Source organism: Panthera pardus, unplaced genomic scaffold (genome assembly GCF_024362965.1).
Source record: "Panthera pardus isolate Hobbes unplaced genomic scaffold, ASM2436296v1 HiC_scaffold_13, whole genome shotgun sequence".
Lineage (NCBI taxonomy): Eukaryota > Metazoa > Chordata > Mammalia > Carnivora > Felidae > Panthera > Panthera pardus.
In genome coordinates this window covers 129187582-129211014 of record NW_026526688.1, presented here as the reverse complement: position 1 = coordinate 129211014, position 23433 = coordinate 129187582, and the positions used below count along the sequence as shown (strand labels likewise).

Genomic DNA, 23433 nt, shown 5'->3' with positions numbered 1-23433 from the left:
TGCAAAGCAGTAGCTACTTGCATATACAATCTCTCTGTAGTAGAACGTTTCTGAAACCTTTAACAAAACACTTCTTTATCACTGAAAACAGATTCCACATCTAAGGATACAGTCAGATGCAGCAAAGTGCCAAACCCTATGTAGAGAAATGTCCTGGTATTTATAAATACTCTAGAAATTCTATTCCTCAATGATAACAGGAAAAGGACTGTTTTTAATAAATATGGCTTGGGTTTATACTGACACTTCAATGGTTGTCATTGATAAAGAGGCACATTTTAGGTCTACTGACTTATGTCACACCAATATAATATGTGGTGAAAAGTCAAAAGGGGAATTTGCTCTTTAAGTAGTTCATGACATTTCATTAACATTCCTTCATTCCCTATATATGGAGGAAAAGTTATTTTATTAAACGTTTATTAGATCATTGAGTGAAGTGTTTTCTAAGTAAATATATTTGAACCCCAATTCTTCTTTGGTTAGCCTGAATGAAGAAATAGATTGTGCCATACTGTGTTTTCTATTTCTGTTGTTGAGCAAGATTTATGTTATAAATGCTTCCAATGTTATCTCCAATAAACATTGGTTTAGTAAATGAGCTGATAGTTTAGAAAAAATTAGTAATTCTAAGGGCCCAGTAGAGTCTCTCGCTTTAATTATGCATTATGTGTGTTTGTAAAATATAATAAAAATTATAAAAGTTTAATTTTGTCCTAATGGCTATAGATGATTTCTTAAATAGGACATTTGTTTAAACATATGGCTTTTCTTTTTTGAGAAAACATTGGTCACTTTTATCTGTCTGATTTAAGGACGGAGTATGCATAGGCCAGTGATTCTCAACTGCGGGTAGCTTTGCCCTCCAGGAGACATTGGAAAATACCTGAAAACATGTTTGGTTGTTATAGCTGAATGCAGGTGTTACTAACATCTGTGGGTTGAGGCAAGTGATGCTGCTAAGTGTCGTGTGATGTACAGGGCAGCCCCCAGCAATAAGAGATTATATAATCCCAAATATAATAATGCTGAAGTGGGGAAAACTCTGGCTTAGAGCTTGCATTCTGAAATCTTAATGATTGAACTCTAATTCATATTCTGATCTCCACTAACCCAGAATCCTCATAAGAACTTAAGTGTAAGGGCTTCCATTTTCTCATTACTGAAAGGAGTGTATTAAATCTTCTAACCAGGTTTAAAAATACAGCAGTGCCCCCTTATCCACCATTTCCCTTACCCTGGTTTTAGTTACCTGTGGTAAACCACAGTCTGAAAGCAGATAATCCTCCTGACAGATCATCAGAAGATCAATAGTAGCCTGACTGTACATCACAATCCTATGTCATTCAATACACTTCATCTCATTACATAGGCATTTCATTATCTCATATCATCATAAGAAGGACAGAGTATAGTACACTAAGATAATTTGAGAGAGACCATATTAACATAACTTTTATTAGAGTATAAAATTATGATTGTTTATTATTAGTTACTGCTGTTAAAATTTACTGTGCCTAATTTATATATAGGATTTGGTATGATCTATGGTTTAGGCATCCACTGGGAATTTTAGAACATATTCCCTGAATATAAGGGAGAACTACTATAATAATGTCTGAGATAGAATTTTCTGCTTTCTAGTCATTTTTATAAATTTGAATATTTTATAGAATGCATGCTTTCTGGAGTTTAGTGTATTCAAGAATCCCTTCCCGCCTATATCTTTTCATCCTTAGATATCAGACACATAAGTCTTAGAAACACTCATTAACACCTTATTGCATTTTTGATGTTGCTGCACATTAATTTTGTCCAAGATTCAAGGCTTGTTTGGAATTTTATAAAGGCAGATAAAGCTTTTTTAAAGAATATTAGTACTAGTATTGTCTTTTCTTCGGTTTTATTTTTTAATTGTTTTATACAACTCTTAACGTGGCTCATAGACATTATTAAGCAACTGTGGGCTTCATTAAAACTAAATTAGAAGCTAGTTTGGTGGAGGTTTATAAGAAAATATCTTTATGTTGCCTATAATAGTAGATTCTATAGATAGTACAGGATTTGTTTGAAACACTATAGAACCCATCCTTTAAAAGTTAGACAAGAGAGCTTCCTTTAAAAGGTGTGTGTTTCACCACAGCACAGGGGAAGTGCCCTGCAGGTCCTCACCACTCCAGGGACTATCCAAAATGACCAAACGGAAGAATTCCCCTCAGAAGAATCTCCAGGAAATAACAACAGCTAATGAACTGATCAAAAAGGATTTAAATAATATAACAGAAAGTGAATTTAAAATAATAGTCATAAAATTAATTGCTGGGCTTGAAACAGTATAGAGGACAGCAGAGAATCTCTTGCTACAGAGATCAAGGGACTAAGGAACAGTCATGAGGAGCTGAAAAGTGCTTTAAACGAAATGCAAAACAAAATGGAAACCATGACGGCTCGGATTGAAGAGGCAGAGGAGAGAATAGGTGAACTAGAAGATAAAGTTATGGAAAAAGAGGAAGCTGAGAGAAAGAGAGACCAAAAAAATCCAGGAGTATGAGGGGAAAATTAGAGAAATAAGTGATACACTAAAAAGAAATAATATACGCATAATTGGTATCCCAGAGGAGGAAGAGAGAGGGAAAGGTGCTGAAGGGGTACTTGAAGAAATTATAGCTGAGAACTTCCCTGAACTGGGGAAGGAAAAAGGCATTGAAATCCAAGAGGCACAGAGAACTCCCTTCAGACGTAACTTGAATCGATCTTCTGCACGACATATCATAGTGAAACTGGCAAAATACAAGGATAAAGAGAAAATTCTGAAAGCAGCAAGGGATAAACGTGCCCTCACATATAAAGGGAGACCTATAAGACTTATGACTGATCTCTCTTTTGAAACTTGGCAGGCCAGAAAGGATTGGCACGATATTTTCAGTATGCTAAACAGGAAAAATATGCAGCCGAGATTCCTTTATCCAGCAAGTCTGTCATTTAGAATAGAAGGAGAGATAAAGGTCTTCCCAAACAAACAAAAACTGAAGGAATTCGTCACCACTAAACCAGCCCTACAAGAGATCCTAAGGGGGATCCTGTGAGACAAAGTACCAGAGATATCACTACAAGCATAAAACATACAGACATCACAATGACTCTAAACCCGTATCTTTCTATAATAACACTGAATGTAAATGGATTAAATGCGCCAACCAAAAGACATAGGGTATCAGAATGGATAAAAAAACAAGACCCATCTATTTGCTGTCTACAAGAGACTCATTTTAGATATGAGGACACCTTTAGATTGAGAGTGAAGGGATGTAGAACTATTTATCATGCTACTGGAAGCCAAAAGAAAGCTGGAGTTGCCATACTTATATCAGACAAACTAGACTTTAAATTAAAGGCTGTAACAAGAGATGAAGAAGGGCATTATATGATAATTACAGGGTCTATCCATCAGGAAGAGCTAACAATTATAAATGTCTATGTGCCGAACACCGGAGCCCCCAGATATATAAAACAATTACTCATAAACATAAGCAACCTTATTGATAAGAATGTGGTCATTGCAGGGGACTTTAACACCCCACTTACAGAAATGGATAGATCATCTAGACACACGGTCAATAAAGAAACAAGGGCCCTGAATGATACATTGGGTCAGATGGACTTGACAGATATATTTAGAACTCTGCATCCCAAATCAACAGAATATACTTTCTTCTCGAGTGCCCATGGAACATTCTCCAAGATAGATCATATACTGGGTCACAAAACAGCCCTTCATAAGTTTACAAGAATTGAAATTATACCATGCATACTTTCAGACCACAATGCTATGAAGCTTGTAATCAACCACAGGAAAAAGTCTGGAAAACCTCCAAAAGCATGGAGGTTAAAGAACACCCTACTAACGAATGAGTGTGTCAACCAGGCAATTAGAGAAGAAATTAAAAAATATATGGAAACAAACGAAAATGAAAATACAACAATCCAAACGCTTTGGGACGCAGCGAAGGCAGTCCTGAGAGGAAAATACATTGCAATCGAGGCCTATCTCAAGAAACAAGAAAAATCCCAAATACAAAATCTAACAGCACACCTAAAGGAAATAGAAGCAGAAGAGCAAAGGCAGCCTAAACCCAGCAGAAGAAGAGAAATAATAAAGATTAGAGCAGAAATAAACAATATAGAATCTAAAAAAACGGTAGAGCAGATCAACGAAACCAAGAGTTGGTGTTTTGAAAAAATCAGCAAAATTGACAAACCTCTAGCCAGGCTTCTCAAAAAGAAAAGGGAGATGACCCAAATAGATAAAATCATGAATGAAAATGGAATGATTACAACCAATCCCTCAGAGATACAAACGATTATCAGGGAATACTATGAAAAATTATATGCCAACAAATTGGACAACCTGGAAGAAATGGACAAATTCCTAAACACCCACACGCTTCCAAAACTCAATCAGGAGGAAATAGAAAGCTTGAACAGACCCATAACCAGCGAAGAAATTGAATCAGTCATCAAAAATCTCCCAACAAATAAGAGTCCAGGACCAGATGGCTTCCCAGGGGAGTTCTACCAGACGTTTAAAGCAGAGATAATACCTATCCTCTCAAGCTATTCCAAGAAATAGAAAGGGAAGGAAAACTTCCAGACTCATTCTATGAAGCCAGTATTACTTTGATTCCTAAACCAGACAGAGACCCAGTAAAAAAAGAGAACTACAGGCCAATATCCCTGATGAATATGGATGCAAAAATTCTCAATAAGATACTAGCAAATCGAATTCAACGGCATATAAAAAGAATTATTCACCATGATCAAGTGGGATTCATTCCTGGGATGCAGGGCTGGTTCAACATTCTCAAATCAATCAACGTGATACATCACATTAACAAAAAAAAAGAGAAGAACCATATGATCCTGTCAATCGATTCAGAAAAGGCCTTTGACAAAATCCAGCACCCTTTCTTAATAAAAACCCTTGAGAAAGTCGGGATAGAAGGAACATACTTAAAGATCATAAAAGCCATTTATGAAAAGCCCACAGCTAACATCATCCTCAATGGGGAAAAACAGAGCTTTTTCCCTGAGATCAGGAACACGACAGGGATGCCCACTCTCACCACTGTTGTTTAACATAGTGCTGGAAGTTCTAGCATCAGCAATCAGACAACAAAAGGAAATCAAAGGCATCAAAATTGGCAAAGATGAAGTCAAGCTTTCGCTTTTTGCAGATGACATGATATTATACGTGGAAAATCCGATAGACTCCACCAAAAGTCTGCTAGAACTGATACATGAATTCAGCAAATTTGCAGGATACAAAATCAATGTACAGAAATCAGTTGCATTCTTATACACTAACAATGAAGCAACAGAAAGACAAATAAAGAAACTGATCCCATTCACAATTGCACCAAGAAGCATAAAATACCTAGGAATAAATCTAACCAAAGATGTAAAAGATCTGTATGCTGAAAACTATAGAAAGCTTATGAAGGTAATTGAAGAAGATTTAAAGAAATGGAAAGACATTCCCTGCTCGTGGATTGGAAGAATAAATATTGTCAAAATGTCAATACTACCCAAAGCTATCTACACATTCAATGCAATCCCAATCAAAATTGCACCAGCATTCTTCTCGAAACTAGAACAAGCAATCCTAAAATTCATAAGGAACCACAAAAGACCCCGAATAGCCAAAGTAATTTTGAAGAAGAAGACCAAAGCAGGAGGCATCACAATCCCAGACTTTAGCCTCTACTACAAAGCTGTCATCATCAAGACAGCATGGTATTGGCACAAAAACAGACACATAGACCAATGGAATAGAATAGAAACCCCAGAACTAGACCCACAAACATATGGCCAACTAATCTTTGACAAAGCAGGAAAGAACATCCAATGGAAAAAAGACAGTCTCTTTAACAAATGGTGCTGGGAGAACTGGACAGCAACATGCAGAAGAATGAAACTAGACCACTTTCTCACACCATTCACAAAAATAAACTCAAAATGGATAAAGGACCTGAATGTGTGACAGGAAACCATCAAAACCCTAGAGGAGAAAGCAGGAAAAGACCTCTCTGGCCTCAGCCGTAGCAATCTCTTACTCGACACATCCCCAAAGGCAAGGGAATTAAAAGGAAAAGTGAATTACTGGGACCTTATGAAGATAAAAAGCTTCTGCACAGCAAAGGAAACAACCAACAAAACTAAAAGGCAACCAACGGAATGGGAAAAGATATTTGCAAATGACATATCGGACAAAGGGCTAGTATCCAAAATCTATAAAGAGCTCACCTAACTTCACACCTGAAAAACAAATAACCCAGTGAAGAAATGGGCAGAAAACATGAATAGACACTTCTCTAAAGAAGACATCCGGATGGCCAACAGGCACATGAAAAGATGTTCAACGTGGCTCCTTATCAGGGAAATACAAATCAAAACCACACTCAGATATCACCTCACGCCAGTCAGAGTGGCCAAAATGAATAAATCAGAAGACTATAGATGCTGGAGAGGATGTGGAGAAACGGGAACCCTCTTGCACTGTTGGTGGGAACGCAAATTGGTGCAGCCGCTCTGGAAAGCAGTGTGGAGGTTCCTCAAAAAATTAAAAATAGACCTACCCTATGACTCAGCAATAGCACTGCTAGGAATTTATCCAAGGGATACAGGAGTACTGATGCATAGGGGCACTTGTACCCCAATGTTTATAGCAGCACTCTCAACAATAGCCAAATGATGGAAAGAGCCTAAATGTCCATCAACTGATGAATGGATAAAGAAATTGTGGTTTATATACACAATGGAGTACTACAGGGCAATGAGAAAGAACGAAATATGGCCCTTTGTAGCAACGTGGATGGAACTGGAGAGTGTGATGCTAAGTGAAATAAGCCATACAGAGAAAGACAGATACCATATGGTTTCACTCTTATGTGGATCCTGAGAAACTTAACAGAAACCCATGGGGGAGGGGAAGGAAAAAAAAAAAAAAAGAGTTTAGAGTGGGAGAGAGCCAAAGCATAAGAGATTGTTAAAAACTGAGAACAAACTGAGGGTTGATGGGGGGTGGGAGGGAGGGGAGGGTGGGTGATGGGTATTGAGGAGGGCACCTTTTGGGATGAGCACTGGGTGTTGTATGGAAACCAATTGGACAATAAATTTCATATATTTAAAAAAAAAAGTGTGTGTTTCAGTGGGAAGAGTGCTACACACCGAACACTTTCATTTAATTTTCTAAAATAAGTCACAATGCTAATTTAACCTATATGAGAGTTTAAAAAGATCATTACAGAAGGAGTATGAAAGAGAGACCCTTATGATAGTGTCCAGGGCTACCTGGTTAGAAAGAAAATAATAGTAAAGATCAAGGTGAAGTTGAAAACACAACAGAATGAGTATACACCATTTCTTGAAGGTGTTGAAAAGTGTTCTAGGTTGTATTTTAGGAGGAAATTTGCTCACCCTTGGAAAAAAAAAACTATATGCAAAATTAAAAAAAAACAGTTGCAATCTAGATTATATTGGGATTCAATTATAATAAAATAATTTGGGTAATTATTAATATACACTTAAACATAAAGAAAATGGAAATACATTTAAGACATTTATAATTTTAATATTTTATTCAATGAGTAGTATTTGCACATGCCTTCTTTCACTTTCCATATATATAATCATATTTACCAATTCATAGAGATGGCTTCTTGATATCGCAGTTTTGAATGTTTCTATTATTCGCCCTTTAGATTTATATACTGATGTATTTTCAATTAAATATATGTATCATAAAGTTCATTCTGTTCATTTATTGTATTTATATTATGTTTATTATATTATATATTTATATATAATATTTATTACACAGACTCAGCTTGTGCCTTTATCACTTATTTTCTGCACTACTGAAATGACCTACTCAATCTTTAGGTTACCAGGCCAATGTCAAGTCAGTCGCAGTCATTTGTTGAATCTATATTTTAAGTAATATGTTGTTGTTACTACTAAAGCACCAAATTTATTCCTTTTATAAATTAGAAAAGATTCTGTGCTTTCTTTGCTTTTCTAAATACAAATTTTTGCATAAATAAAAGATTAGGGAGATGAGTTAATATTTTAATGTGAGAATTTTCATAGCTCTGGTTTTGGCCAAAGAAATGTGTCTCTATTTGTCATGTTAACAAATAGGGAAAAAAAGAGATTTAGAACTGCTGCTCTACAATAACTCCCTTCCAGTTAATTTTCTACAGTATTGACAAAATGCACTTACAGAGATTTTTTTTCAGTTGCTTTGATATCTAATGCTAGAAATATAATGTCATATTGCTTTGGTGGTTATTAAAGTTTTGTTTCTTCCAGTTTTATGTTGTAGTCACATAGTATGTTTTGTTTATTTATTGGGGAAGGTACAAGATAGGGGCACTTGAGGCTACAAAAAACATCCCTGAAAAGCTGACATTTTCCCTGGGAAGAGTCATTTCCCACTGCTTTCAAGAAAGATAGTAAAATATACATGTCCAATGTACGGTGGTTAAAAATCCAGGTAATAAATCAATCTACATAGATAAAAGCAATCAACTTACCAATGAAAGGTAAATATTAAGGGAAAGAACATTACATATTAGATAAGCTATTTCAGTAGGAAAGGACCCATGGTAGTATATTCTTCTTTAAACTGTATAAATATTAAGCAGTTACTAGTAAATATCAGACATTGTTAGGAGCAGTGAATTCAGCATTGAATAAGACAGGCCAGATCCCTGCACTTATGACACTTATATTTTAGTTGACTTCGGTGTGGTAATGTGTAAGGGTCAAAGTGTCTATTCTTAAATAAAACGTACTGGATTCTGCATTGCATACCTTACTTACTTGATCTCGAGGGCTCATTAGTAGGAAACCATGAACTTATTCAGGAGACATATTTCACACTATGAATTATCCAGGCGTTAATATTTAGCTTCTCCCTCTATAAGAACTCTGACCAATAATACTAGCTAATTTTAACATAATTTCATACTTATTTCTTCTTTTTTGAATTCAAATAATGCTGTTTTCAGCAATAATATTAAAAATATTGTTAAAACACTATGTAACATTAGCAATTATTCTAATGTAATGCCAATTTTTTTAGCTAGCTTTCCAGAATTGTTTCAAGTATTTCTATTTTTTTTAGTAACAATTGTGTTGTAAAACAATACTGTTTTTTGTGAAGTGAATAACGTTTTCAAAAAATGTATATAAAATCAAACAAAATAATTATATCCTATAAAAGAAACTATTATAGAAGCATAAAAAATTGTTGCCTGATACAATTTTCAGCAATTACAATATAGTTTACAAAAAAGAGAAAAATTTCAGAAAGAAATTATATCTGTCACTAATCAGTAATTGAAATATTGCTCCCCTATTAATTCTATCATCAGATCATCTTAGCAAAAATTGAGCTATACACATTGGCAGGATTTCTGTATATCTCTTTGGCATCAGTAAGGACACAATCAAGATGAATCTTACAATCAATGCTTTCAATCAGATTGCAGTGTTAACATAGTTTACATTGTTTTACATGTGTGGATTTTATCATACTTTCATATCGTCCTCTCCTCAGCTGAGTTATATGCAATGTTGATGCTGCATATGTTGCATTACCATTTAAGAATATTTTCAAAAAACTTTTACTATGATTTGGTATTATAATAAATTATTTTGTAAACAGAAAGTCAAAGAAAAAAAGAAACCATGCATACAATCAGTAACTCCTTTAAATGTAAATGGACTAAATGTTCCTAGTAAAGGACATAGGGTGACTGAATGGATAAAAACCAAGACCTATATATATGCTGTCTACAAGAGACTCACTTCAGACCTGAGGACACATACACACTGAAAATCAAAAGATCAAAGGAAGAAAAACATATCTTGCAAATGGGAATGAAGGGGAAAAAATCAGGTAGCAATACTTAGATAAAATAGACTTTAAAACAAAGTCTGTAGAGTGGCACCTGGTGGCTCAGTCAGTTGAGTGTCCACCTCTTGATTTCAGCTCAGGTCATGATCCCATGGTTATGGGATTGAGCCCCTCATCAGGTTCTGCGCTAAGCATGGAGTCTGCTTCAGATTTTCTGTCTCTCTCTCCGATAGACAGACAGACAGACAGACAGATGATAGATAGGTAGATAGAGATGATAGAGATAGAAATATATCCCCTTCTGCCCCTCTCCCTTGCTCACAGGTACACTCTCTCTCTAAAACAAACAAAACCCCAAGTCAGTATCAGGAAACAAGGGCACTGATAATGATAAAGGGATCAATCCACAAAGAGGATATAATAGTAAATATGTATACACCACACATAGAAGCACTTAAATACCTAAAGCAAATACTCTAGTCATAAAGGGAGAAATGGACAGTAATACCATCATCTACTTACATCAATGGATAGATCATTCAGACAGAAAACCAATAAGAAAACAGTGGCTTTGAGCAACATATCAGACAAGATAGACCTAACAGATATATACAGAATCCAAAACAGCAGAACACATTATTTCCAAAGTCACATACAATATTCTTCAGAAATGTTTCCCATGTTAGGCCACAAAACAAGTCTTAATTAATAAGAGCAAAATCATATCAAATCATATCAAGATTTTTTTCTGACTTTAGTATGAAACTGGAAATCAATTACAAGAAAAATTCTGAAAAAGAACACAAAAACAAAAGGGAAACCATATGGTATTTAGCAATGAAAAAAATCAACCAAAAAATCAAAGAGGAAATAAAAAAAATACATGGAAACAAATGAAAATGAAAACAAAGTGGTTCAAAATCTTTGGAATACAGCAAAAGCAGTTCTAAGAGGTAATTTTATAGTGATATATGCCTACCTCAAGAAACAAGAAAAATCTCAAACAACCTAAATTTACACTCAAAGGAGCTAGAAAAGAAGAACAAACAAAGCCCAAGGCTAGTAGAAGGAAAGAAATAATAAAGGTTAGTGCAGAAATAAATGAAACTGAGACTACAAATACAATAGAAAAGATTAATGAAGCCAGGAGCTGGTTCTCAGGAAAGATAAAATTGATAACCTTTAGCCAGATTTCTCAAGGAAAAAAGGGAGAGGATTCAAAATATAAAGCATTATAACAGAATATTATGAAAAATTATATACCAACAAATTGGACAACCTAGAAGGAATAAATTCATAGAAATGCACAATCTTCTAAAACTAAATTAGGAAGAAATAGATCACTTGAACGACCAATTACTAATTTATGAAATTAAACCACTAAGCAAAAAATTACTGACAAAAGTCCAAGACCAGATGCATTCACAGGTGAATTCTACCAAACATTTAAAGAAGAGTTAATGCGTATTCTTCTCAAACTATTCCAAAAAATATTTTCCAAAATGAGGATGAAAAACTTACAATTTCATTGTGTGAGGCCAGAATTACCCTGATACCAGAACCAAAGACACAGAGAAACTACAAAAAAGTAAATTACAGGCCAGTATTTCTAATGAACACAGACAAAAAAATCCTCAGCAAAGTATTAGCAAACCAAATTTAACAATGTATTAAAAAATCACTTATGATCAAGTGGGATTTATTCTAGGTATGCAGTTGTGCTTCAATATTCTCAAGTCAATGAGATACATCATAATATAATACGAAGAATGATAAAACCCTATGATCATTGCATTAGATGAAGAAAAAGCATTTTATAAAGTACAACATCTATTCATGACAACTCTCAACAATAAGTTTAGAGGGACCATACCTTAACATAATAACAGCCATATATGAAAAACCCACAACTAACATCAAACTCAATGTTGAAAAACTGAAAGCTTTTCCCCTAAGTTCAAGAACAATACAAGGATGTCCACTTTCACTGTTTTTATTCAACATAGTACTGGAATTCCTCACTGCAGCAATCAGACAAGAAAAAGAAATTAACGGCATCCAAATTGATAAGGAAGCAGTAAAACCATTTCTATTTGCAGAAAACATGATACTATATATAGAAAACCCTAAAGACTCCACCAAAAAACTAAAAAACTGATAAGTGAATTCAGTAAAGTTGCAGGATACAAAATTAATATACAGATATCTGTTGCAATTCTATACACTAATAACAAAGTAGCAGAAATAAATTAAGAAAACAACTCATTTCCAATTACACCAAAAATAATCAAATACTTAGGAATAAACTTAACCAATGAGGGGGAGGAACTATACTCTGAAAACTAGAAGACATTAATGAAAGAAAGTGAAGACAACACAAACAAATGGAAAGGTATACCACGCCTTCAATTCCATACTCCCTTCAGAAACAAAATGCCTTATGAAATGTAAAAAGAGAATATCATCATATCTAACAAAGCTGTATCATTGAGATAAATGCAAAAGGACTATCTATCAAACCTACGAAAAGGAACTGAAGACAAAAGAAAATACAATAAGAGGTTGGTGTGACGGGTTGATAGGTCACACCAGTTGTAATAAGGAAGTTAACATGGTTTTCATTTGTTTTTAATTGGCATCATGTGTTTTTTTTTAATTTTTTTGTTTTACTTTTCTTAATAGTATATAAAATAATGTGTTTTAAAATCCATCACCTTAAATTCAATAAAATGCAGAGTATATGGCTCCAGTGAAGAAATTAGAGGAAAAAAATATAAGGAAATAAAACTCACTGTATTATAATGTTCACATTTGATTATTAATCATTAAATTTGCCATCCATTAATCTTCTAGGAAGTTTAAGAATAGATAATAAAATAGTTATTTGATAACTAAAACATCTAAAAACTAGCAATTATGTGAGTATAATTTAATTTAATTCTAGTTTTGAGAAAGATATGGCCAGGCATATGTACTGAAAATTCTCTTTGGCCGATGTGATCCCAAAGAGCTTCAGAAGGAATTAACATCAATTAGTAGCATGTTTAGGAAATTATTTCCATCTGTGCCAGGGTAACAATATACAAATATATATGTGCCAAAGTATATTTTTGTATTTTTATTCAAGAGTATCTTTCCTATGTTTGTCTAAACATGTTCCAAAACATGTAAAATTTTGTATTCTAAATGTAGAATTGGAAGAGAATTGAATGAATGTTTGTTTCTTTAAGATCTAATGTTGGCAGCTAATAGCACTTAAAAAATAAGTTCCTCTTGGGGACTTTTCCCTCAAATAAGAAGAGAGGAAAGAAAAGAAAAGAAAAGAAAAGAAAAGAAAAGAAAAGAAAAGAAAAGAAAAGAGAATAGAAAAGGTTACACCCCTTTCCCAGAGGCTGCCAATGTCCAATAACTAGTTGATGCAAGAGTATAAAGCTCCAAACCACTTGCCTAATTGAGGACAACTATGAATATAAAGAAAATCATCAATAATAATACTATAATACTAGGGGATTTTAAAACCCTACTTATAGCAATGGATAGATTGTTTAAGCAGAAAAATCAACAAGTAAACAATTGCTTTGAGTGATACCTAGACCAGATGGATTTAACAGATATATTCAGAATATTTCATCCTAAAGCAGCAGAATGCACATTCTTCTCATGTGCACACGGAACATTCTCCGGAATTCATCACATACTGGGTCACAAATCAGGCATCCACAAGTACAAAAATTTGAGATCATACCATGCATATTTTCATACCACAACACTATGAAATTTGAAGCCAACCACAAGAAAAAATTTGGGAAGACCACAAATATATGGAGGTTAACACCCTACTAAAGAATTAATGGGTTTTTCTGGGAAATTAAAGAGAAATTAAAAAAAAATACATGAAAGCAAATGAAAATGAAAACATGACACTCTAGAACCTTTGGGATTCAGCAAAGGCAGTCATAAGAGGAAGGTAGATAGCAAGACAGGCCTACCTCAAGAAGCAAGAGAAGTCTCAAATACACAAAGTAACATTGGAGCTAAAAAAGGAACCAAAAATAAAATGATGTAAAGTATAAAACAACATATACCTAAAACGTGGTGAGGAGAGGAGTAAAGAATGGGCTCAAACTTAAGTGATCATAAACTTATTATAAACAGCTATATGCAGAATGTTATATACAAACCTAATGGTAACCACAAATCAAAAATTAATAATACATATGCAAAAAACAAAGAGAAAGGAATCCAAGTATATCACTAAAGAAGGCCAACTGATGGCGAGAGAAGAGAGCAAGAGAAGAAACAAATGAAAACTACAAAAAAAAAACACCAACAAACAAACCACAAAACAAGTAGCAATATGGCAAGACAAGCATACCTATCAATAATTAATGCTCCAATGAAAAGACACAGGGTGACAGAATGGATTAAAAAAAACAAACAAACAAAAAACCACTTATATGCTGCCCAGAAGAGACAGACCTAAAGACACATGCAGATTGAAAGTGAGGGAATGAAGAAATGTTTAACATGCAAATGCATGTCAAAAGAAAGCAAGGGTAGCAATATTTATTTCACACAAATAGACTTTAAAACAAACATTGCACAAGAGATAAAGAAGGACACTATATATCCATAAATGGGAAAACACAGTAAGAAGGTATAACAATTGTAAATATTTATGCCCCTAACATGAAAACATCCAAATGCATAAAATAGTAATAACAAACATGAAGAAACTAATTGATACTAATATAATAATAGTAGGAGAATTTAACACCCTACTTACATCAATCAGATCATCCAAACAGAAAACCAATAAGGCAGTGGCTTTGAATGACACAATGGGTCAGATGGATTTAACAGATATATTCAGAACATTCCATAAAAAAATAGCACAATAAACATACTTGTCAAGCACTCATGGGACATTCTCCAGAATAGATCACATAGTAGGCCATGAAACAAGTCTCAACAGATTTAAGATTCAAAAGATTAAAGTCACACCATGTTTTTTATTTGTTTGTTTTTTTACCACAAGGCTATACGAAACTTGATATCAACCACAAGAAACTAATTTGGAAAGAGCACAAACACATGGATATTAACTAACATGCTACTAAACAATGAGTCTGTCAACCAAGAAATCAAAGGGGAAATTAAAAGACAATACATGGAGACAAATGAAAATGATAACACAATGCTCCAAAATCTTTGGGATACAACAAAATTTGTTCTAAAAAGAGTTTATAGCGATACAAGGCTACCTCAAGAAGCATGAAATACCTCAAATAAATGAACTAACCTTACACCTAAATAAGCTACAAAACAGCAAGAAACCCCTAAACCAGCACAAGGGAGGAAACAAAGATTAGAGAAGAAATAAATGATATAGAAACTAAACAAAAAAACGAAAGAAAGAAAGAGAGAGAGAGAAAGAAAACAAGAAAGAAAGGAAAAAAGAGAGAGAGAGAGAGAGAGAGAGAGAGAGAGAAAGAAAGAAAGAAAGAAAGAAAGAAAGAAAAACAACCCAATAGAACAAACTGATTAAGCCAGATGTTTCTTTGAAAAGAATAAAACTGATAAACTTCTAGCCAGACTCATTAAAAATAGAGAACACTCAAACAAAATAAGAAATGCAAGAGCAGAAATAACAACCAATAGCACAGAGATACAAAGGATTATAAGAGAATATTATTAAATTATAAACTAACAAATTGGACAACCTAGAAGAAATGGATAAATTCTTAGAAACATACAACATACCAAAACTGAAACAGTAAGAAATAGAAACTTTGAGCAGACTGATTACCAGCAATGAAATTGAATCAGTAATCAAAAAACTTCCAACAAACAAAAATCCAGGAGCAGGTATCTTCACAGGCCAATTCTTCCAAATATTTAAAGAAGAGTTGACACCTAGTCTTCTCATTTTTTTTCCCAAAAAGCAGAAGAGAGAGCAAAATATCTGAATTCATTACATGAGGCCAGCATTACACTAATACCAAAACCAGATAAAGACCACACAAAAAACAGAGAACTACAGGCAAATATCTCTCATGGACATAAATGCAAAAATACTCAACAAAATATTTTCAAACTGAATCCAACAATATATTTAAAAAAATAATTCACCATGATCAAGTGGAATTTTTTATTGGGATATAGAGTGGTTCCATATTTGCAAATCCATCAATGTATACATCACATCAATGAAAAAAATGAAAAAATATATGATCATTTCAGTAGATGGGGAAAAAAACATTTGACAAAGTACAACATCCATTCATGATAAAAACCCTACCAAAGTAGGTTTACAGGAACATATCTCAACATAATAAAGGCCATGTATGAAAAACCCACAGATAACATTAAACTCAGTGGGGACAAACTGAGAACTTTTCTTCTGAGATCATGAACAAGACAAGAATGTTCACTCTCACTACTTTTATGCAACATAGTACTAGAAGTCCTATATTTAGCAATCAGACAACAAAAAGAAACAAAAGGTGTCCAAATTGGTAAGAGAGAGGTAAAACTTTCACTATTTGCTGATCATATGATACTCTACATACAAAACCTGAGAAGATTACACCCAAAACAACTAGAACTGATAAGTGAATTCACTGAGTTCACATGACACAAAATCATTGTACAGAAATCTGTTGCATTTATATACAGTAATAATGAAGCAGCAGAGAAATTAAGAAAACAATCCCATTTACAATTGCAGCAAAAATATAATAAAATACTTAGAAATAAACTTAACCAAGGAGGTGAGAAGTATACTCTGAGTATACTCTGAGTATACTCAGTATACTGTATACTATACTCAGTATACTGAGTATACTCAGTATACTATACTCTGAGAAGTATAAAACATCAATGAAAGAAATTGAGGATGGCACAAATGGAAAGATATTCTGTGCTCACAGACTGGAAGAACAAGTATTGTTAAAATGTCTAATAATATACACTGGCCAAAGCAATCCATAGATTTAATGCAATCCCTATGAAAACACCAATAGTATTTTTCACAGAAGTAGAACAAACCACTCTAAAATTTGAATGAACCACAAAAGAACCAAATATCCAAAGCAATTTTGAAAAAGAAAAACAAAACTGGAGGTATCACAATTCTAGATGTCAAGTTATACTACAAAGCTGTAGTAATCAAAACAGTATGGTACTGCCACAACACACATAGATCAATGGAACAGAATTGAAAGCCCTGAAATTCACAGATCATTGTATGGTCAATTAATCTTCAACATGGGAAGTAAGCATATGCAGTGTGTAAAAGGCACTCTTCAACAAATGGTGGTGTGAAAACCAGACAGCTACATACAAAGGAATGAAACTGGACCACTATCTAATGCCATACACAAAAATAAGCTCAAAATGGATTGAAGACCTAAATGTGAGACCTGAAACCATAAAAATCCTAAAAGAGATTAGACGCAGTAATTCCTCTGCATATCTATTGTAACAGCTTCTTTCTGGATAGGTCTTCTGAGGCAAAGGAAACAAAAGCAAAAATAAACTATAGGGACTACATAAAATTAAAAAGATTCTGCACAGCAGAAGGAAACAACAAACAAAACTAAAAGGCAACCTAGTGAATAGGATAGATCCAACAAAGGATTAGTATCCAAAATATATAAAGAACTTCTACAAGTCTTCTACAACACCCCTAAAATTAAATAATCCCCCCAAAATAATCCAAATAAAAAAATAAAAAATCCAAAAAATAAAAATAAAAAAATAATCCAGAAGACATGACAGACATTTCTCTAAAGAAGACATACAAATGGCCAACAAACACATGAAAAGATGCTCAACACTTCTCAACATCAGGGAAATGCAAATCAAAATTACAAGATATCACCTTATACTTGTCAGCATAACTAAAATTAAAAACACAAGAAACAACAGGTGTTGGCAAGGATGTGAAGAAAAAGGAACCATCTTGCACTGTTGGTGGGAATGCAGACTGGTACAGCCACTTTGGAAGACAGTATGGAGGGTCCTCAAAAATAAAAAATAAAAAAAAAAAAAGAACTACCCTATGATCCAGTAATTGCACTACTGGGTATTTACTGAAATACTAATTTACTGAAAACACTAATTTAAAGAGATAAATGCACTCCTACGTTTATTGCATTATTTATAATAGCCTAATTATGGAAGCAACCCAAGTATCAATCCATAGATAAATAGATAATGAAGATGTGGTATAGATCTAGAGTATTATCCAGTCATTAAAGGGAATGAAATCCTGCCATTTACAACAGCATAGATGGATCTAGAGAGTTTAATGCTAAGCACAATAAGCCAATCAGAGGGAGAAAAATACCATATGATTTCATTTATATGTGGATTTTAAGAAAGAAAGCAAAGGAAAAAAGAAAGAAAAAGAAAAAAACGCAGACTTTTAGCTATAGAGTACTAAGAGTGGGTTACCTAAGGGGAGATATGTGGGGAGATGGGTGAAATAGGTGAAGTGGATTAAGAGTATACATATCTTGGTTAGCACTGAGTGATATATGGAACGTTGAATTATTGTATTTTTTTAATGTTTATTTTTGAGAGACAGAACGAGAGAGAGTGAGACGAGAGAGAGAGTGCATACACGCACAAGTGGGGGGAAGGCAGGGTGAAGGAGAGACAGAATCCCAAGCAGGCTCTTGATCGCAGGGCTCAAACTCAGGAGCCACAAGATCATGACCTGAGCTAAGATCAAGAGGTGGACACTTAACTGCACTACTGAGGCACCGCTGAATCATTGTAATGTACATCTGCAACTAATATAACCTTGTATATTAACTATACTGAAATTAAAGGAAAAAAATAAAGGTAAGAAAGTTAAAATCACAGTTTACTACAAATCTGAAGAAGTATTTTTTAAATGTTTATTTTTGAGAGACAGAGAGAGAGCGAGCATGAGTGGGGGAGGGGCAGAGAGAGAGGGAGACACAGAATCCGAAGCAGGCTCCAGGCTATGAGCTGTCAGCACATAGCCCGACGCGGGGCTCGAACTCACAAACTGTGAGATCATGACCTGAGCCGAAGTCGGATGCTTAACCAACTGAGCCACCTAGGCGCTCCTGAAGACAGTATTTAAAAAGAAAGAAAGAGAAAAGGAATGTTTAGCAAAATATCTCAATTTGAAATCACGGAGTGTAAGGACAGCCTAAAGATATCCCCTAACAAGCTCTAGTTTTATGAAAAATTGGGGAGATTCATGTCATTAATGATAATCTTCAAGCATGAGTTTAAGTTACAGTATTGTTCTGTATGTATTTTAGCAAATTTTAGTAAGCTGTGATACATTTTAGAAATATGTGGGAATACTGGGAGGCCAGTAACTGGTGTTAAATCAAGCAGACTGTCTATCCCACACTATCTGCAGGGATACAAACTCACTGTACTTCCATTTTCCAGTCAATATACATCCATACCTTGTTTCATTGCACTTTACATTTTTTACAAATTGAAGCTTTGTGCTGCACGAGCCATTCCATGAGCACCATTCTTCCAACATCATTTGCTCACTTTCTGTCTGTGTCACATTTTTGTAATCTTGCAATATTTTAAAATAGTCATTGATTTTATATTTGTCCTAGTCCTCTATGATTAGTGTTGTATTTTTAGGATGCCACAAACTGCACTTATATAAGATGGGAAATGATAAATGTTGTGTGTGTTCTGACTGTTTTGCCAACCAGCCACTCCCTCAACTCTCTCCTCCTGTCCTTGAGCCTCCCTATTCCCTGGGACACAACATTATTGAGATTATGACAATTAGTAACACTACAGTGGCCTCCAAGTGGCCAAGGTAAAGAAAGAGTTGCATATCTCTCAACTTATATCAAAATCTAGAAATGACTAAGCTTAGTGAAGGGGACACATGGAAAGCCAAGAGAGCCTGACTGCACAGTCTCTTGCCAAACAGCCGAATTGTGACTGTAAAGGAAAACTTCTTGAGGGAAATTAAATGCACCTGGGTGGCTCAGTCGGTTTAGTGCCCAACTCTTGATTTCTGCTCAGGTCATGATCCTGAGGTCTGTGTCCAGCTGGTCCTGAACGTGGAGCCTGCTTAAAATTCTCTCTCTCCCTCTGCCCCTCTTCCCCCACTCTGCATGCTCTAAAATAAAAAAATAATAACAAATAAATGTGCTACACCAGTAACCACATGAATGATTAAAAAAAAGTGAAATAAACTTATTGCTTATATGGAGAAAGCTTTAGTGGTCTGAGATGAAGATCAAGCCAGCTACAACATTCCCTTAAGCCACAGCCTAATCCCCAGCAAGGCCCCAACTTTCTTCAATTCTGTGAAGGCTGAGAGGTAAGGAAGCTGAAGAAGAAAAGTATGAAATTACAAGAGTCTGGTTCATGAGGTTTAAGGAAAGAGACCATTTCTATAATATCAAAGTGCAAGGTGAGGCAGCAAGTGCTGACTTAGAAGTTCTAGCAAGTTATCTAGAAGATCTAGCTAAGATAATGAGTGAAGGTAGCTATACCAAACAACAGACTTTCAATGTAGTCAAACAGTCTTCTATTGAAAGAAGATGACATCTAGGATTTTCATTGCTATCGAGGAGAAGTCGATCTCTGGCTTCAAAGCTTCAAAGGACAGGCTGACTCTCTTGTTAGGGGCTAATGCAGCTGGTGACTTCAAGGTGAAGCCAGTGCTCTGTTACCATTCTGAAAATCCTAGGAACTTTAAAACTTATATGAAATATAGTCTGCCTATGCTCTATAAGTGGAACAACAAAGCTTGGATGATAGTACATCTGTCTACAGCATGGCTTAATGAATATTTTAAGCCCACTGTTGAGACCTAGAGTCAGAAAAAAAAAAATTCCTTTTGAAATAACCATTGACAATGCAACTGGTCATTCAAGAGCTCTGTTGGAGATATGCAACAACGGGATTGATGTTTTTATACCTGCTAACACAACATCCATTTTGCAGCCCATGGATCAAGGAGTCATTTCAACTTTCAAGTCTCATTATTTAAGAAATACATCTTGTAAAGCTATAGCTGCTGCTATAAATAGTGATTCCTCTGATGGATCTTGGCGTATCCATTGAAAACCTTATGGAAAGGATTCACCATTCCAAAAGTCTTTAAGAATATTCATGGTTCATGGGAAGAGGTAAAAAGTCAACATTAACAGGAGTTTTCAAGAAGTTGATTCCAACCCTCATGGATGACTGAGGGCTTCAAGACTTGAGTGAAGGAAGTAAGTGCAGATGTGGTGGAAACAGCAAGAGAGCTAGAATCAGAATTGGAGACTGAATGTGACTGAATTGCTGAAATCGCATGATAAAACTTTAATGTATGAAGAGTTGCTTCTTATGGATGAGCAAAGAAAGCAGTTTCTTGAGATAGAAACTACTTCTGGTGAAGATGCTATGAAACTGTTATAATGACAGCATAGGATATAGAATATTACATAAACTTAGTTGACAAAGCAGCAGCAGGATTTTAGAGAATTGACTCCAATTTTGAAACAAGTTCTGTGGGGGCACCTGGGTGGCTCAGTCGGTTAAGTGTCTGACTTCGGCTCAGGTCATGATCTCACAGTCTGTGGGTTCGAGCCCCGCATCGGGCTCTGTGCTGACAGCTCAGAGCCTGGAGCCTGCTTCAGATTCTGTCTCCCTCTCTCTCTGACCCTCCCCTGTTCATGCTCTCTCTCTGTCTCAAAAATAAATAAACGTTAAAAAAAATTAAAAAAAAAAAAAGAAACAAGTTCTGTGAGTAAAATGCTATGAAACAGCATCACATGGTATGGAGAAATCATTTGTGAAACGGAGAGTCTATCAGTGCAACAAACTTCATTGTCTTATTTTAAGAAGTGGCTGGTCGCTCCAACCTTGAGCAACAACCACCCTAAGTCAGCAGCCAGCAATGTCAGAGCAAGACCTTCCACCAGCAAAAAAAAAAAAAAAAAAAAAAAAAAAAAAAAAAAAAAAAAAAAAAATCCACTCCCTGAAAGCTTAGAAGACGGTTAGAATTTTTTAGCAATAAAATATTTTTAGTGAATATATATACATTGTTTTTTTAGACAGAATGCTATTACATACTTAATAGACTATTGTGTACCATTATTTTGTATGCACTGGGAACTAAAAAAAAATCATTTGACTTGTTTATTGTGGTATTAGCTTTATTGCAGTGGTCTGGAATTAAACCTGCAGCATCTCCAAGGTATGCCTGTAATAGGCATAATAAAAGCTACCTCAAAAGACTCTTGTGACAATTAAATATGTAAGAGTACTAGAATAATGCTTGGAATATAATATATACTCACTAAGTATTATCTCAAGCAGAGAAACTTTATTCAGCATTTCTTAAATGCTTAATATGTGCCAGAGAACTGAGTTAGGAAGATAGGGTGTATTTAGGAAAAGTGGATGACTTGAGGTTGCATTTTTGCAGCACATCAGCGAGAACTTGATTTAAAGGGACATGAGGAAAAGAGAAAGCAAAGGTAATTTTCAGGTGTTGGCTTGATAGTGAGTGGCACCATTTATTGAGAATGAGGCCATTTGGGGAAGAATAGGTTTCAGAATCAAGTTTGATTTGGTTTTATGTCAAATATATTTAATTAATCAAAGTGATGACAGCTGGATAAGCAAATTGGGACTCAATACAGAGATCACTTTTGGAGAAATGGTTTTCTAGGGATCGATGAAATGACAAGTATTTAAAATAACACCATCTAGATGGCAAATATGAGGAAACTTTCATTGGCTTCCTCAGCACCTTGTGTACCATCCTACTGCGTTACTCTACACTCTTCTCTTTCCTCCTTCTATATAATACAATACATCTATCACTTTTTGCCTCTGAAGCTGTAAACCAGCTCATCAATTTCTATCTCAGCTTATGTTTCTAAACCAAGCCAGGGCTCTCTTCAAAAGGATTTCTGGTGCCAGCTTAATAATCTTTGCTTCCTCTGTACCATGATTCAATGAGCTATGCCTTGTTTCTTTATTTTTTTAAGTTTGTTTATTTTGAGAGAGATAGAGGCATCACAAGTGGTGAAGGGGCAGAGACAGAGGGAGAGCAGGCTCTGCGTTGCCAAGGCAGAGCCCCATGCGGGTCTTGAATCCACAAACAGCAAGATTGTGAGCTGAGCTGAGACCAAGAGTCAAAAGCTTACTGACTGAGCCACCCAGGAGCCCCTATGCCTTGTTTCTATCATTACAATCCAAAGTTCTTGTGAGGAAGAAGATAGTATATACTCATTGGCCAGATTTTTTTCTGATTAGCAAAGTACAACCAAAAGTCTAAGTTAAACCCCTGCTGAAATTTTTTCTAAGTGTTCTGTTGTTCTCCTTAGGTCATTGTAGTGACTTCGTTTTTGGTTCCTTAATTTTCTAGATTACCACCTTGCTGATACAAATCATGATACTGGTAGTTCTAAAACTCTCTTAGGATATACTTACATATTTTACATTCAACAAAAATGATTAGCCTCATTTAGGAGTGTGTATTA

At 34.9% G+C, this 23433-nt stretch overlaps 1 protein-coding gene across 3 annotated transcripts in view; it reads left to right on the top strand.

Moving 5' to 3' along the window:
- Nucleotides 1-23433, top strand: part of CCSER1 (coiled-coil serine rich protein 1) — a 1274715-nt gene that overhangs the window by 1249735 nt on the left and 1547 nt on the right. The window lies entirely within an intron of this gene.